Source organism: Ranitomeya imitator, chromosome 2, assembly GCF_032444005.1.
Source record: "Ranitomeya imitator isolate aRanImi1 chromosome 2, aRanImi1.pri, whole genome shotgun sequence".
Classification (NCBI taxonomy): domain Eukaryota; kingdom Metazoa; phylum Chordata; class Amphibia; order Anura; family Dendrobatidae; genus Ranitomeya; species Ranitomeya imitator.
Genome location: NC_091283.1, coordinates 92,643,743 through 92,661,959, shown reverse-complemented (window position 1 = coordinate 92,661,959; position 18,217 = coordinate 92,643,743).

Here is an 18,217-nt window from a genome sequence, read left to right as displayed (position 1 = left end):
AATAAATCAATAAAAAAAATATCAAATCTACGCATATTTGGTATCGCCGGACTCAGAATCGCCCGATCTATCAATTAAAAAAAAGTATTAACCTGATCGCTAAACAGCGTAGCGGGAAAAAAATTTGAAACGCCAGAATTACGTTTTTTTGGTCGCCGCGACATTGCATTAAAATGCAATAACGGGCGATCAAAAGAACGTATCTGCACCGAAATGCTATCATTAAAAACGTCATCTCGGCATGCAAAAAATAAGCCCTCAACCGACCCCAGATCATGAAAAATGTAAACGCTACGAGTATCGGAAAATGGCGCAATTTTTTTTTTTTTTTAGCAAAGTTTGGAATTTTTTTTCACCACTTAGATAATAAATTACCTAGTCATGTTTGGTGTCTATGAACTCGTAATGACCTGGAGAATCATAATGGCAGGTCATTTTTAGCATTTAGTGAACCTAGCAAAAAAGCCAAACAAAAAACAAGTGTGTGATTGCACTTTTTTTGCAATTTCACCGCACTTGGAATTTTTTTCCCATTTTCTAGTACACAACATGCTAAAACCAATGATGTCGTTCAAAAGTACAACTCGTCCCGCAAAAAATAAGCCCTCACATGGCCAAATTGACAGAAAAATAAAAAAGTTATGGCTCTGGGAAGGAGGGGAGCGAAAAATGAACACGGAAAAACGAAAAATCCCCCGGTCATGAAGGGGTTAAGGCAGCAAAAGAACCCACGCTTCTGTTTTTGTATCAAAATAATTATAGCTGGGTGCTGCGTCGGACTGGAGCACCTTGGGACAACCAGAGAAAATCATTCTTGAGGCCCACTATATACAGTAGCTATATAAAAATAAATACAAGACTACCAATTGTGTGGTAAAACACACTAATATCAGAGTATAATTTATGGTAGTACACATCTTAATTATGCAGGGATTGGGGTAGCCCCTTCATAAAAAAAAATAGTAGCCCCCTCATAGAATATAATGTAGCCCCCTCATAGAATATAATTTAGCCTCCCTCATGGAATATAATGCAGCCACCCTCACAGAATATAATGTAGCTCCCTCATAGAATATAATACAGGCCACCTCATAGGGTATAATGCAGCCCCCTCATAGGGTATAATGCAACCCCCTACAAAATATAATGCAACCCCCTCATAAGGTATAATGCCGCCCCACATAAAATATAATGTAGCCCCCTCATAGGGTATAATGCAGCCCCCCTCATAGGGTATAATGCAGCCCCACACCTCCATCATTGTCCTCATCACCACATATCATTGCCCTTTCCATCACCTCCACAATTGCTTTCTCCCACACAACCACCATCATCGCCAATTCCACCACCTCCATAATTGCCTCTTCCCCGCCACCATCATTGTTCTTTCCACCACTACCATCATTGTCTTTTCCACCACAATCATCATTGCCTTATCCCCACCTGCCAATCATTGCCCTTTCCACCACATCCATCATTGCCTCCTTATCCACCGCCCCATCATCCTTTCCATCACCACCAACATTGCCCTCTCCAATACACACACACAGCACCACTCTCACACAAACAGTACCACACACACAGCACCACACCACTCACGCACGTATGCCCACAGACAGACAGATACACAGCACTAAACACCTCTCTGCAGCTTTCCCACAGCCGCAGCAAATCCAGGCTGCATCTTCATCGCCGGCTGCTTTCTCGGTTGTAGAATGTATAGGCTCCTTCCAGGTCCCGACTACAGCCCATACATTCTAGCTTTCTCCTGGAAATGACATCATACCTGGAAGAAGCTTATATATTCTAGAATTTACCCTGCAGACAGTGTTAGCCTCAGCCTGTGGCTAACACTGCCGCTATGAAAGTAAAGTGAATATTCACTCCTCTCCACACCCATGGGGGCGTGGGGAAGCATGATTATTCTTTTCTCTTTAGCAGCAGGGACAGGCTCCTTTCTCCAGCTGCTGCTCTGCTGGCAATGGGCGGGCCCCCCTAACTCAGGGGCCCTATAGCAGCTGGGTGTGCCGTTATTAGCGACATGCCACTGGCTGTGGGCCTCTGGAGCAGCGTGGGCCCTAGGCAGCTGCCGACCTTGTATGCCAGCAGGTTTAAGTGCCTGGGCCCATTGGAGAATCCTCCGGTTCCCCGGTGGGCCAGTCCGACCCTGCTTTCTATGCATGTGATAGAGAGATTGCCAGCTAGTCAATAACATTTTAATTGCAATTATGCTTAAAATATAATCACTACATTATTATTATTTAGCATGGAGCCGTAATAAAAAACCCTGGCCCGCTCTCCATCCACACGTTGGCATATCTACCAAGCGCATCTTTAGCTAAATTGTTTCTCCAGTGATCTCATTTATAGACAAAGAATTAAATTATGTCTTTAAAGATACAGTAGGTGGAGCATTTGTAAAAGAAAGATTAATGGTGTGTCAAGCATATATCTTCAAAAAGTCCCAGAGAGAAGGCTCGGAGATTACAGTCTCTGCTTCTCCCGTACATCTTCACTAGTTGCCGTAGAAACCCAGCTATTTTGTAACCATGCAGACTATAAAAGCTTCTGGCTATCATGTGTCTTGGGAATTTCAGGTGTGTATCTGTGACATAAGATTCATACCAGAGGTTAGAGACTGAGAAAATAGGATAGATTAAAAAAGGACAATATGTACCATGCATTACAGAATTAAATGTATTCTATTACTAATATTGTGTTCTGTCTTGTGAACAGAATTGTAATATGGAACGTATGATTATAAGGGGCACAAAGGACGCTGCTTATGGAAATTAGCGGCTATATCATCACACTCTTCAGTGAGTTGATTTATGGATTATATTAAGATTAAATATTCTACATTAATATGCACATTACGTTATGTTTAGTAAGGAAATGTGCTGATACAATGTAAATAATACAGTCTATTGCATGTCTTGAAGTATTCTCTGCAGTAAAATCTACTGTATAATACCATAAACCATGCTGTAACAGAGTGTACTGACCACATAAGGGTACTAGGCCATAGTTTGAATAGTTTTTGCACACAAATGGGGAAATTTACTAAACTTAATGCAAAACAATTTTGGCTTGAAGCATCCCAACACCTAAGAACTGAAAAGTAACTATACGGTTCTCAAGTAATAGTCAATCTACTTGGTGCCCCCTCAATGGTGGACACAAATGGAAGGGAGATTTTCAGCCCCCGCGGCTGCACAGGTTGCATCAATTGATATGTCCATCCCTGTGTCTTCTGTTTGTTTCTCGCTGGCTTTGCTGTCTACATTGGTATTCTTTTCCTCTTGATTCCAAAATGGCCACCACAGTGGTATCAAGAGCACAGTGGTAAGTAAAAACCATGTCCCCTGCCTTTTCTGTCCCACAGCAGTAGAAAGGCAAGTGAAGTGTTGTTTAGACTTACAACTGCACTCTTCATGCCATAGAGGTGGCCATCCTGGAATCAGAACAATAGATCTGAGCAGTGAAGGCAGCAGGAGGCAAATGGTGGGCAGTGGGCACCATGTAGGTTGCGAGAAAGTTGTGAAATGTATAGTCACTCTTCAGTCCCAAGGTGGAGAGTCATCGAGAAAGGGGAATAGTTTAAAGTAATTTACACTGTGCCAAAATTTATAATATATTAACTGCACAATCTTTGGAACAAATTTACCATCTAGCATAAGACACTTTGATAAATCTGTAATTTTACATCACCTAAAATTAGATGAGATTAGGAAATCTGTCCCAATGTATTCCATTGTGACTTTAAAGTTTCAGTGCTTTAGTTCAGTACTCAAGGACTACACTGCACAAGCTCATCAATTGAAGGGTTAGTAGCTTGAGGCAGATAAAACAATGATTTTTTTATCAAAACTAGAGTGAAAAGCAAAGTGACCTAGCAATAAAATCGGGGTTCGGGGTTCTACTTTTGCTAAAAAAAAACCACGATGTTCCAGCTCCAAAAGGTAAAATAAACAAACTTTATTGGGAAAATATAAAAACATGAAAAATCATGAGCTCCATGAAGACAACACCATGACCTGCGTCAGTTTGGCTACGCGTTTCGACCGGAAAGGTCTTTGTCAAAGCACATCTACCAAGATTCCTGTAAGAATACAAAGAACCCTTCTTGCCAATCAGGTAACTACAAAAAGGTCACATGTTTAAGGTCCTATAGGACATGATATATCTAAACTAAAAAAAAAATAAAAAAAAAGGAACCCTTCTGCCAATCAGGTAACTACAAATAGGTCACATGTTTAAGGTCCTATAGGACATGATATATCTAAACTAAATTTAAGAAAACGAATACAAAAATATATACAAAACATGCAAAAACAACAAATACATGAATAATAAAAAAAATATGATAAAATTATCATGAAAGATCATTCTCAATAGTGAAACATAATTTCGTGACGTTTATTTAACCCTTCAGAAAATCTGGTCCCTAGATTAAATATCCAAAATGCTTCACGTGTGAGCAAAGATCTGGCCAGATCACCGCCGCGGGGAGGTTTTTTCACTTTTTCAATGCCGGTAATTGTTAAAGAACTAGTATTCCTGGCATGTACGTCCACAAAATGTTTTGTTGCTGCAGATATATTGCGGTTGATATTTCTGGTTCTACTTTTGCTACCATAGGGTTGGTAAATGTATATCAGGTGATTGATTAGCGTTAACACTGTTCCTTTAATGCCCCAATTATAAGGGTCAAATATGTTTTATATCACAATTCATTCAATATTCACATATGTCTTCTTCCAATTTAAGCCTGTTCACTCGTGATCTGTTTTTAGGTTGACTATTTAAAATATGATCCTAGTACAAAAGTGATGTCATATCTATAAGGTATACCAAGAAGTATTGTTTCTCCTTGCGCAAAATGACTTGCTAATGTGGCACCCCTAGGGGCATTTGCCACAAAAACAGTTACTGACACTGGATACAAATACTAAAATAGCAAGACTGCACTACCACCTCTGGCCAGAAGGGGGAGCTCCAGAGACTCCCCTTGATCCATTCTGGTCTGAGAGAAGAACTGGCAGTTGGGCTAAGGAGCTGATAGTGAGAGGTCATACAGCTGAATTTCTAACAGCCCTATGACGGTTTCCAGGCCCAAATCACCGGCCTGAGGAGAAGAGGGACAGAGAAAAGGGACATTGTGAGAACCGGGTAGCATTAATCACTACCCAGAACAGGCGCAAAGACGGATACCGGATCCGTGGCTGTATTCATTATATATAATACAGCAACCGGAAAAACGTGAGGTGATATCAGCTTCACTAGGGCCGGACGCAGCAACAGACACAGAGTTCAGCGGTACTCGCGGAGGGGGTAAGCCGATAAAAGGACTCGGGTTGCCCGTCGAACCAGGACCCAGAGGGGACAGATTGGGCCAGCAGCCAGTTCACATACAGCAGCAAGGCCACACAGAAATTGCGCACAATAAGAGGCGAAGACCCCGGCAGGGTCAAAGTAACTCAGAGTTCCCATACAGAATCCGGTGACAGGACTGGTTGTAAATCCTTTTATGTTAAAGTAAACTGGTTAAACGTTTCAGTGCCTCAGTCTTTCATTTGGACAATAGCCATCTATCTAGGATCGGGATCGTCACCGCTGGGAGAACCTGCTGCTGATCAAGTAAGTGCCTGTCCCCTCACGATACCCCTTACACTGTGCATTGCCTGAGGCCACAGCACCGGGTCAAGCCACCCGTGACATCCCCCTCAAGAGACAGACCCCATTGGCCGGTGCTGGGTATCCCGGTCTCCTGGGCGTCACAATTGGCGTCACGAACAGGATCTAGCCAGCCCGTATACCGGGTATTGTGTGCCGTGATTGGAGCCCAAAACTGTGAAAACTTGGATGAAAAATCTTGAAAATTGACATTCTTAAGGAAAAATCCATTCCCCATTGAAAACTATTGAAAGTGACTTTTCCCCATTGGTTATAATGGAGTAAAGATGGCCGCCAACCCCTGAGGTAATCACCTCATAACCGTTAGGCACAAGACTGTTAATTGAGCTACGCCATCACCTGAACCCCAGTCTGACTGAAAAACTTCAGAATCCGCCATTACAGAGCGCGCAGCGGGCGGGAGCAGCAGGGGGCGTGTCATTGTGGGCGGCACCAAGCTGAGCGCTCTGACGTCAGAGCAAGGGGAAAACCGATACTGCTGCACAGCGGAACGAATCTACACTATCCCGACGGAAGCGGAGGACCGGAAGGGTCCGGATTAACTAAGGGGGCACAGTATGTCGCAGCACGGAGACGCCGCAGCACCCGGCGATGCTAATGCAGCTGAAAGACAGAGTGTCGATAGAGAGTCCGGTAGCGCAGCGGTGCAAGGAGTGGCGCCCATCATGCCAGTGCTGATGCCATATACCCCGGGTGGCCCATGGCTTCCAATGTATGAAGGTGAGCCTAATACCCTTGACGATTTCAGAGAAAAGATGCTGGCCCATTTTGACATGTTCCCCGTGGATGCAGTTCAGCGTGTTAGTCTCCTGATGATGCAGTTAAGTGGCCATGCTAAGCGAGAAGTCACAGCATGGGCAGCTGATTTAAAAGGCACTGTTGAACGCATATTTGCTGGACTAAAAGCTACATTTGAAACCACTGCCAGCAGCAAAGCTAAAGTACGATTCTTTAATTGCAAACAAAAAGTTAATGAGGGCGTGAGAGACTTTGCCTTAAACCTGCAGGAAGCCCTTAAATCACTTACACTGGCTGAACCCATTTTTAACACCGGAGCGGATAAACTGCTAAGAGATCAATTTATTGAGGGACTCTACACCCCTTCTCACCGGGGGCATGTGAGCATGCTTGTTTTTAAGAACCCTGAATTGACATTTGCCCAATTAAAGGAGAGCGTTATACGTCTCCAGCTGGCAGAGGCACCTCGGGATCAGGAGCCTGCGCAACTCATGGCAGAGGCTCCTCAACAACATGGAGTACCAGTGACATCAGCTATGTCCGGGGCCATTGCTAAGCCCCTGGGGCCCAGTACTAATGAGGCTCTTCAACAAAAGCTTGACTCTTTAACTGATGTTGTTGCTTCAATGGCTAAAACCATGCAGGAGATGAGAGGACCCAAGATGGAGTTGTCAAACCGTAGGGAAGGTGTTCCATGGATGAGACCCCGGAGATACCCGACATGGAGAGGACGACCCCGCGACCGCTACCAACCGGATGGACAGCCCATTTGCCGCCGTTGCCAGCAGCCAGGCCACTTTGCACGAGATTGTGATTTAAACGGGAATCCCCTGGGAATGCGGGCCGCTTTGCAGGAATGAACTTTCAAGGCCCAACACCCTGGCACGACAGGTACATCGGAGGACGACCCATTATCCCTATCGTGCTGGACGGAATGCCCCTCAACGCTTTGCTGGACACAGGTTCCCAGATTTCATCTATACCGTATATCCTTTATAAGAGGTACTGGGCTGATGCAGATATTGATAAAGGGCCCTCTGATGTTGAACTAGATATATGGGCCAGTAATGGTAAGTTGGTACCGAAACTAGGATTCAGGGAGATGACCATAAAGATTGGTAAAGTAGAATTGAAGAAACAGGGTATAATTGTTGTTGATGTTGACCGGCGGAACTGTGAACCAACTGTATTGATAGGAATGAATGTGTTAGAGAACTGGTTTTCCGAAGTCATTTCTGTCTTACAGCAAATTGCTGAAACTGCCCAATCCTGCCAGCAGAGAGTTCTCCAGAGGGAAATAAAAGTATTGATGTTAAGGCAACAGGTAGAAGTTGCAGGTGGAGAAATCGGCAGTGTGAGGGTAAGTGATCCAATGTCTATTGTAATCCCACCAAAAACAGAAATGCTGGTATGGTGTAGAGCAGCCATTGGTACTAAGGGACGAGATTATCAAGCCTTAATAGAACCAGTGTACACCGACAGCAGGCCCACTATACTCACAGCACGAGGGATAGTCGAGGTACACCGGGGACGAGTGCCGGTACGACTTTTGAACTGTGGAGAGGAAGAGGTCACTTTGCCAAGGTATGCTACAATGGCAAAGCTATATACTGTTGACAACAATGCCATCACAACCATTGAGCCCTTGGAACCAACCTGTCAGGTGGAAGGCAATGGTTCAGATGGAGAAATGGAGGATTGGTGCCAACAGCTACACGTGGGCATAAATTCAACACCTACCAATCAAAAACAAGGGGTGTATAGGCTAGTGACGGAATATGAACAAGTCTTCAGTAAACACCCATTGGACTTCGGACGGATAGAAGGGGTAGAACACACAATCCCCACAGGTGACCATCCCCCAATAAAAGAAAGATATAGACCCATACCGCCCGCTCACTATCAATGTGCAAAAGATATGCTGAGGGAAATGAAACAGGCCGGGGTAATAAGAGACAGCTGTAGCCCCTGGGCGGCCCCTCTAGTGATTGTCAAAAAAAAAGATGGAACTATGAGAATGTGCGTAGACTACCGGCAGATTAATAACATCACCCATAAAGATGCCTACCCCTTGCCTAGGATAGAAGAGTCCTTAACTGCTTTGAAATCTGCTAATTATTTTTCCACCTTAGACTTAACAAGCGGGTATTGGCAAGTCCCTGTGGCTGAGAGAGATAAGGAAAAGACGGCATTCACCACACCAATGGGTCTAAGTGAATTTAATCGCATGCCGTTCGGACTCTGCAATGCATCCGGTACCTTCCAGCGGCTGATGGAATGCTGCCTCGGACACAAGAACTTCGAGACCGTCCTCCTGTACCTAGATGATGTGATCGTCTACTCAAAGACTTACGAACAACACTTAAAAGACTTGGCAGAAGTGTTCGAAGCCTTATCCAGGTATGGCATGAAAGTCAAGCCATCCAAATGTCACCTTCTCAAGCCAAAGGTACAGTACCTGGGACACATCGTGAGTTCGGAGGGAGTAGCACCAGATCCCGAGAAAATAACCGCCATAAGGGATTGTCCGAGACCTACCAGCGCAAAAGAAGTGAGGCAATTCCTGGGATTGGTGGGTTACTATCGCAGATTTATAAAAGGATTTACCAAGTTGGCAGCACCCTTGCAAGACGCCTTGGTAGGGCAGACGAAGAAACCTTCAAACCGAAACCCTCCTTTCCAGTGGAACGACGAAAGGGAAGACTCCTTTGAACAACTAAAGAAGGCACTAACCGGAGAAGAGGTTCTGGCATACCCAGATTACCATCAACCTTTCATCCTCTACACCGATGCCAGTAATGTGGGACTAGGAGCGGTGCTGTCACAAAAGCAAGAAGGTCGGGAGAAAGTCATCGCCTTTGCAAGTAGAAAGCTCCGGCCTACTGAAAGAAATCCAGAAAATTATAGCTCCTTCAAATTGGAACTACTGGCAGTAGTTTGGGCTGTGACGGAATGTTTCAAACACTATCTGGCCGCTGCAGAATTTATTGTCTATACTGACAACAATCCGTTGACCCACCTGGACACGGCCAAATTAGGTGCGTTAGAACAGCGATGGATAGCCCGGTTATCTAATTACAACTTCAAGATCAAATATCGAGCAGGTCGCAAGAATGGAAATGCCGATGCCCTATCCCGGATGCCACACTTGAGAGATGTAGAAGAAGAAACGGGGGAGCTTGAAGAAATTGAACTACCAGCCTTCCATCATCCCAAGGCAAAACATCATCAGTCAAGTACCTATCAGAAACAACAAGAGGTGAATTTTAATCCGTTAGCACACCATAGATGGGCTGACACCCAAGACAGCAATCCGGCTGTGAAGTTGGTGAAGGAACTGTTAACTGAGCAAAGTGCATATCCCGATGAGGATGCCCCAGAAGAGACGCATCAACTCTGGAAAGAGAGAGGCAAAATGTTCCTGTATCAAGGGAAGCTCTGTAGAAGGTACACCAATCCGAAAACACATGAATTGGTTTGGCAGATTATCGTGCCTAAACAAGATGTCAAGATGGTCCTCGAAGCTTACCATAATGGTGCTGGTCACTTCGGTTGGAAAAAGTTAGAAGTTCTTCTAAGAGAAAGATTTTATTGGGTCGGGATGAGAAAATCAATCGAACAGTGGTGCAGAAATTGTGGCCCGTGCAACCTCAGAAGAAACGATCAAAAGAACCAGAGAGCACCACTGCAGCCCATAGTCACCAAACAACCACTTGAACTTGTAGCCATAGACCACGTGAAGTAAATACCAAGCCGGTCCGGCTATGTCTATGCCTTGACCATCGTGGACCATTATTCACGCTTCTTGGTAGTAGTACCCGTAAAAGATCTGACAGAAAAAACAGCAGCCAAAGCGTTCCAAACGTACTTTTGTAGACCCCATGGATATCCGGAACAGGTTCTCACCGACCAAGGTACAGCCTTTGAATCAGAGATCTTCAGAGAATTCTGTAATATGTATGGTTGCAAAAAGATCAGGACGACAGCCTATCATCCACAAACAAACAGCTTATGTGAGAAGATGAACCATATTGTAATAGACCTACTAAAGACTTTACCTGAGACAGAAAGGAATCAATGGCCAGAGAAATTGCCTGACTTGGTGGATCTGTATAATCATGTCCCGGTGAGCTCCACCAACTGCACCCCAGCTTATCTTATGCGTGCAAGACCCGGCCAATTACCAATCGATCTAGAAATGGGAATTCTGAAACCAGACGCAGAAGTTCAAGACTCCAATTGGGATATCATACGGCAAAAGCAGTATCGCCAAGTGCAAGAGAGTGTGGAAAGAAGCCTTCAGCAAACTAGAGAAAGACAAGAGCGAACTTTCAACCAGAATGCTCTAGCGACCCCATTAAGACCGGGTGACCAAGTGCTCAAGAGAAATCGTCGAACCAATAAACTGGACAATCAGTGGGAAGCCGTACCCTACACAGTTTTACCAACAAGAGTGGATAATCCTAAAATGTGTCTCATTAGCAAAAACGGAGGCTTAACATCTGTACTAGTGTCAAGAGACAATCTTAAATTATGCCCGGAAACATTGAAAGAGCCAGACGTTGTCCAGCCAGAACCAGAAGTTATTCAACCCATATAGGTTCAACCAGTAAAGGAAAAAGAAGAGGAAGTGTATCACACCTGTATAGGAGAATTTCCCAAAACCCTACTAACATACCATGGTGCAGAAGTGGTTCCCATGGTGGCCTTTTATCCAACACCGAACCCAATACCAGAAGTCCCAAGACAGGAAGAGGCTGACCCCGTACTACAGGAGGTTCCAGGCCAGGAAGAACAGATTCCTGAAAAGAGTAATCCCATTCACGGTGGACTTGCCAACTCCATAGTTATGGAATTATCTTTAGCAGAGCGGGCAGATACTACATCCGCAGTAAACAGTAGTACACCACATGAAGAGATACCGTTATTACGTAGATCACAGCGTAGCACCCAGGGTCAATTACCGGCCAGGTATGCAGATTACCAACTATAAAGCTCATAATGTGAATTGTATATATGTTATGCCGTATATAGTTAAACAAAAAATGTAGTATAGTCATTGTTATCAGTCTGCAACGTTTAAGCCCAGTACCTACAGAGACTTGTCTGTATGAACTTCTTGCATATTCTTGAACTTTTTATCAGCCCGGAGGCACTAAATCAAAGCTCCGGAAAGACTGCTTTTTGAACTTTGCTTTTTGCTCTTTTTGAACTTTCTTTAGACTTTATATTGGTAACTCCGTTGGAAAAATGGAACTAAATTCCTGGACACAAAGTGCAGTGCCTTTCCTAGTACCTTCAAGGATAGAACTGTATTAATGGACGCTATTTGAAGTGACTTTTTACAGAACTCTATTTTTGTTTCCTTGAGTGGTTTTTGTAACATTTCATTTTTAAGACTCTGTACATATTAATTGTTATTTCAAAATGTTATCGTCCCACAGTCCCGGAGTACTGTTCTTAACTAAGGGGGAATGTGGCACCCCTAGGGGTATTTGCCACAAAAACAGTTACTGACACTGGATACAAATACTAAAATAGCAAGACTGCACTACCACCTCCGGCCAGAAGGGGGAGCTCCAGAGACTCCCCTTGATCCATTCTGGTCTGAGAGAAGAACTGGCAGTTGGGCTAAGGAGCTGATAGTGAGAGGTCATACAGCTGAATTTCTAACAGCCCTATGACGGTTTCCAGGCCCAAATCACCGGCCTGAGGAGAAGAGGGACAGAGAAAAGGGACATTGTGAGAACCGGGTAGCATTAATCACTACCCAGAACAGGCGCAAAGATGGATACCGGATCCGTGGCTGTATTCATTATATATAATACAGCAACCGGAAAAACGTGAGGTGATATCAGCTTCACTAGGGCCGGACGCAGCAACAGACACAGAGTTCAGCGGTACTCCCGGAGGGGGTAAGCCGATAAAAGGACTCGGGTTGCCCGTCGAACCAGGAACCGGAGGGGACAGATTGGGCCAGCAGCCAGTTCACATACAGCAGCAGGGCCACACAGAAATTGCGCACAATAAGAGGCGAAGACCCCGGCAGGGTCAAAGTAACTCAGAGTTCCCATACAGAATCCGGTGACAGGACTGGTTGTAAATCCTTTTATGTTAAAGTAAACTGGTTAAACGTTTCAGTGCCTCAGTCTTTCATTTGGACAATAGCCATCTATCTAGGATCGGGATCGTCACCGCTGGGAGAACCTGCTGCTGATCAAGTAAGTGCCTGTCCCCTCACGATACCCCTTACACTGTGCATTGCCTGAGGCCACAGCACCGGGTCAAGCCACCCGTGACATCCCCCTCAAGAGACAGACCCCATTGGCCGGTGCTGGGTATCCCGGTCTCCTGGGCATCACACTAAGCATGCCAAATGAGGAGACTTAAACCGCAATGCTCCTCTGGGAAATATGCAAATTGTCTCTTCAGAGAGGAAGAGGACTAGAACTCTGGTGCCATCTATTGGAAGTAGCAGTGCTAACAGTTAATGTTGACAATTTAACGAGCCTTGGCTTTTATCCTGTCATGTGACAAGGCTCGTTAAAGGGACGACACTGACTGTTAGCATTGCTACTTCCAATAGATGGCACTAGAGTTCTAGCCCTCTTCCTCTCTGAAGAGATACTTTGTATAAGGTATACCAAAACTCCTGATTGGTAGGGGAATAATGGCCTTGACCCCTACCAATTCTTAGAATGAAAAGGCTAGACAGCTAGATAAGCACCATGGCTTCCTCCTAGTATTACCTTGAACAGTTATGTTTCCAGCTAGCTGATATACAGAGAATGACAGCCCAGTCTCATTTACTTAAGTGATCAAGAATGAACTTGCGTACAGGAAATACTATAAGGAAGGCATGAGAATTATTCAGATAATAAGTAATCAATACAGTTCCACAGTGCCCTACTGTATTGCTCACCACAGTGCCCAATACAATACCAGTCAGAATGCTCTACTTAAATGCCAGCCTCAGTTATCCACAATGCCAGCCATGGTGTCTCACCACATTCCAGTAACGTAGCTCAACTTCATTGATAGCCTTAGAGTCCTATCTCAATTCCAGCCACAGATCTCCACTTCATTACCAGTCATAATCTCTGATTACAAACCTAGCCATAATGCTCCAAAACATGTGATCCACCTTCCCCCTAAAATAATGCCATCCACAGTGCATTGCCACATGGCAGCCATAGTGCTATACCATGAAGCTAACTATGAAGTGCTCACCCAAAGCGCTTTCCTTCCTTACCCAACTGCACAGGTGATTAATAGGGAACAATCTAATTAATTTTCTCAAAGCTTTGTAAAGGAGTTGTTTCTGCTAAATCCATAAGGTAAAGAGGAATGGATGAACAGTCCTAAACAAAGCATACACTGCACAGAATTTACGTGTAGTGTAAAAAAGTTAGTGTTATTTGCTCAAGGAACAGGATTGATAGAAATCTGCATGTACGATGTTATCAGATAATGCAGAGATCATGTACCCGCAGAAAAATACATGCTACTGCCACTGCCAGGACCAGTGAATTACGTGAAGCTTCCAGGCTTCTGCTCCTCTAGTGGCAGCTTGCCTGTACTCTGACTGTTAGGTAACAGTCACACTTGCGAGGGCAATGCAAAAAACTTTTGCGAGTCTCTTGCATCAATACCCAGCACTGCCGCCGGCTCTCAGTACCGGAGAGTGAGGCTACATGTATTTCTATGCAGCTGAACGCTCCGGTCCTGAGTGCCGGTGGCAGTGCTGGGTGTTGGCGGGAGTTTCTTCCATTGCACTCACAAGTGTGACCCCGACCTTAGATCCACACACAGATTTCAGCACAGTATATAGAGAAAAAGTTAGTCTTTAACATGTGAAAATTAATTGTCATAAGTTGGGGTACATTACTAAAATATTGCAGTGAGATAATCGGAATTCCGTTACCGCGTTCCGATACTTTCAGTATATCCGATACCGGAATCGGAAGTTCCTATAATTCAAACAGCCAGAATTCAGCCAATGAGGAATGATTAGAAGTGTGGGCACATCCTGTTCTGCATGGTAGGCATGTAACTACTGGCAAGGCTGTGATTGGCTGCTGAAATGATGTCATGATGCACTATGAAAATCGCTGCCGCCATTTTGGGTTCACTCTGCTGTGAATTCAGTTAGGGACAGGACGCTGTGTTCTGAATGAGGGCCAGTTTAGAGATAGCGATTTGCTTCATTGTGCTTTACCCAGGCTAATTTAGCAACCGCTGTGTAAGAACCTTGTTTTTGCCTTGCAGCACTGTTCACAGGTGTCTGCAAGGTGTCTGTGTGAGAGCAGCTCACTCTGTAGTCTGGTCTGCAGCCACCGCTGGTTGTAGTCAGCTCAGGGTGCGTCACTGCCTCATACCGTTCCATTGTCCGTTTTTCAATTAGTGCAGCCAGCTGCACATTTGTTCAAATTTATCCTATTAGTGGCTTCCCATTCATATACAGCTAGATTGTGGGAAAACACTATAGGATTGCATTGAGGAGCTTGGGCTAAACCTCTATGCCTTTAATGTCTCCTCCCCTTCCCCCAATACAGCCTACATTATTCTTAGTTGTTTTCCTTCAGGTAGAATTAACCTACAAGAAAAGAAAGGGTTTATTTTAATTCCGATATTTTGGTCCCATTGACTTGCATTGGGATCGAGTATCTGTATCGGCAATATCCGAAATTTTTCGAATATCGGCCAATACAATCCAATACTGATACTTATAGATATCGGAAGGTATCGCTCAACACTAGTTATTAGCCAATGTTCTGCACTTTTCTTAACATTTGAGCAAAACTGACATATTATATTATGTATAAAGCAGAGCCTGAGAACATCAAAGATAAAAAAATTAAAATCAACCATACACATTAAATGACTTTTGGTCGAATGATCGGTTCGGGCAATCATTCAGCTGACAGCCATCACAGCTGATCTGATGCACGATTTGTTTGTGATCTCCACCGTAAAGAAATGTATCTTATCTGTTTTAGGTTGAACATTTTAAAATAGTAATATAGAAACAACCTCTTTATGCAGAAAAAGATGTAACTAATATTAGTGAAGATTATTGATGTGATACATTTATAATTTGTGTTAGTCTGAAGGACGGAAAATGCTGCTTGGTGTAGACCAGCTGTAGTTTCTGCATGAAGGAAAGAACAACTCAAACCTTCTGCTGTTTGTATGCATATGTAGAAAGGGAAGGAAACCGTCTGGGCAAAAATAACTTCATTATGAGCCACCTGTCTCTTGCAGAAGGTATCCAAAATAATTTATATTTGTAAATCCATCTGTGACTGCAAATAATTATTGTATGCCTCTACAACAAACAGCATCAAAAACAACTGCAAATTTCATTTTTGGAAATCCATTATTACATGATTTACTGTTAAAATAAAGATGACCAGCACGTGAGCCCAGTGACAGAATTAGGCTCAATGCAGTATATTCTGATTTTAATACATATCATTGCTGTATGAATCGATGAATTTTATTAATTCTGAATAGTTTCACATTTTGTGTTTCCTTTTTGTTATTTTCTTTTTATAATGCAACCTTTAAAGGGAACCTATCACCCCGTTTTTTCAGTTTGAGATAAAAATACCGTTAAATAGGGCCTGAGCTGTGCGTTACAATAGTGTATTTTGTGTACCCTGATTCCCCACCTATGCTGCCGAAATGCGTTACCAAAATCGCCGTTTTCGCCTGTCAATCAGGCTGGTCTGGTCAAATGGGCATGGTGACATCGCTGTTTCTTCCCCCAGATCTTGCTTAGCTTTCCGTTGGTGGCGTAGTGGTTTGCCCATGTCCAACTGCCGAATCCACTGCGCAGGTGAAGAAAAAGAGCGCGATCTGCGCTATTCCCCTGTTTATCGCGTGCGCAGATGGAGTGCTCTGCTGCCCGCGGCTTCAGGAAAATGGCCGCGGAATGCCACGCATGCGCAGATTTTCCTGAAGCCCCAGGCAGCAGAGCACTCCATCTGCGCATGCGCGGCCTCAGGAAGTTGGCCGCTCCCACCGATAACCAGGGGAATAGCGCAGATTGCGCTCTTTTTCTTCACCTGCGCAGTGGATTCGGCAGTTGGACATGCGCAAACCACTACGCCACCAACGGAAAGCTAAGCAAGATCTGGGGGAAGAAATAGCGATGTCACCATGCCCATTTGACCATGGGAATCAGGGTACACAAAATACACTATTGTAACGCACAGCTCAGGCCCTATTTAATGGTATTTTTGTCTCAAACTGAAAAAACGGGGTGACAGGTTCCCTTTAATTATTGGGCCTTGCTAGCCATTTTAGACAGATTTAGTATAATTGACAATAATAAAGAATCAATAACTTTAACCCCTTTCCCACCTTTGATGTATCCATATGTCCTGTGACCTGCACCTTATTGACCTGGGAAAGATGGATAAATCCAGGCGATCATGCGCACACACAGGCTATGCACACGTGATTGCCTCCAGGTGTCATCGAAATTCTGACAGCTGACACCGGACACTCAGTGTCAGGAGCAGTCCCACACCACTCCCGACACTTCAACCTCCTAATTGCTGCAATCAAACTCAATCGCAGCTTGCGGTAGCAGGTAGACAGACAGTACCTTGGGTTAACTTATGAAACCACAATTCATTTTTGCATATGAGAAAAACAGATCACACACAGGTGATAAAAATGATTTCAAAAACCTGCAATTTCTTTAGAAGTTTGTTTGAAATCAATAGCAACAGAAAATGGAAGCAATGTTTACCTGCCCAGGTCTCCAAACAAATGCACTTTCAGGATGCAGCGGACCTATGTAATTAAGATGGCGGAAACACAGGTGCAAAAATACCGATGAGACAACCACTCACAACCTACTAATTCAAGGAGTGGATGGTTGCTTGGTATATTATTGCACAATAGAGGCTTGTATAGCAAGCTGTTCACATATAGGTGATGCACAGCATCCAGGTTAAAAAATTATTGTATTACTATTGGATATGGAGGGCTGTCCATCGCTATCCAAATACATCCCATGTGAACAAACTCGTAACGACCTGGAGAATCATAATTACAGGTCAGTTTTATCATTTAATGAACCTAGTAAAAAAGACAAACAAAAAACAAGTGTGGGCTTGCACTTTTTTTGCAATTTCACCGCACCTGGAATTTCTCGTCTCCGGAGATCTCGGGACGAGAGCTGAATCTAAGCATGCGCCGCCCCCAGCGGACATTTTCCCGGAGGCCACCGCATCGCAGCAATGGAGCTGCTGGGGCCTCCGGGCTTTGAGGAAATGCTGGCAGAGCCCCGACGCTGCACAAAGAGGAGCCGCCGCCGCCCCCAGCACAGAGAGCATCGCTGCCACAATGAGGTAATAGGGGGATACTCCACTTAATAAATAAATAATAATAATAATCTTTATTTTTATATAGCGCTAACATATTACGCAGCGCTTTACAGTTTGCACACATTATCATCGCTGTCCCCGATGGGGCTCACAATCTAAATTCCCTATCAGTATGTCTTTGGAATGTGGGAGGAAACCGGAGTGCCTGGAGGAAACCCACGCAAACACGGAGAGAACATACAAACTCTTTGCAGATGTTGTCCAAGGTGGGATTAGAACCCAGGACTCCAGCGCTGCAAGGCTGCTGTGCTAACCACTGCGCCACCGTGCTGCGCCACTTAGTCCTTCCCTGTGAGATGCCCCCTCTCTTCGTCATCGGGACCACTCCCCTCCACCCACCATATGCACATTGGTCCGCACCCGCCCTATAAGACGACACC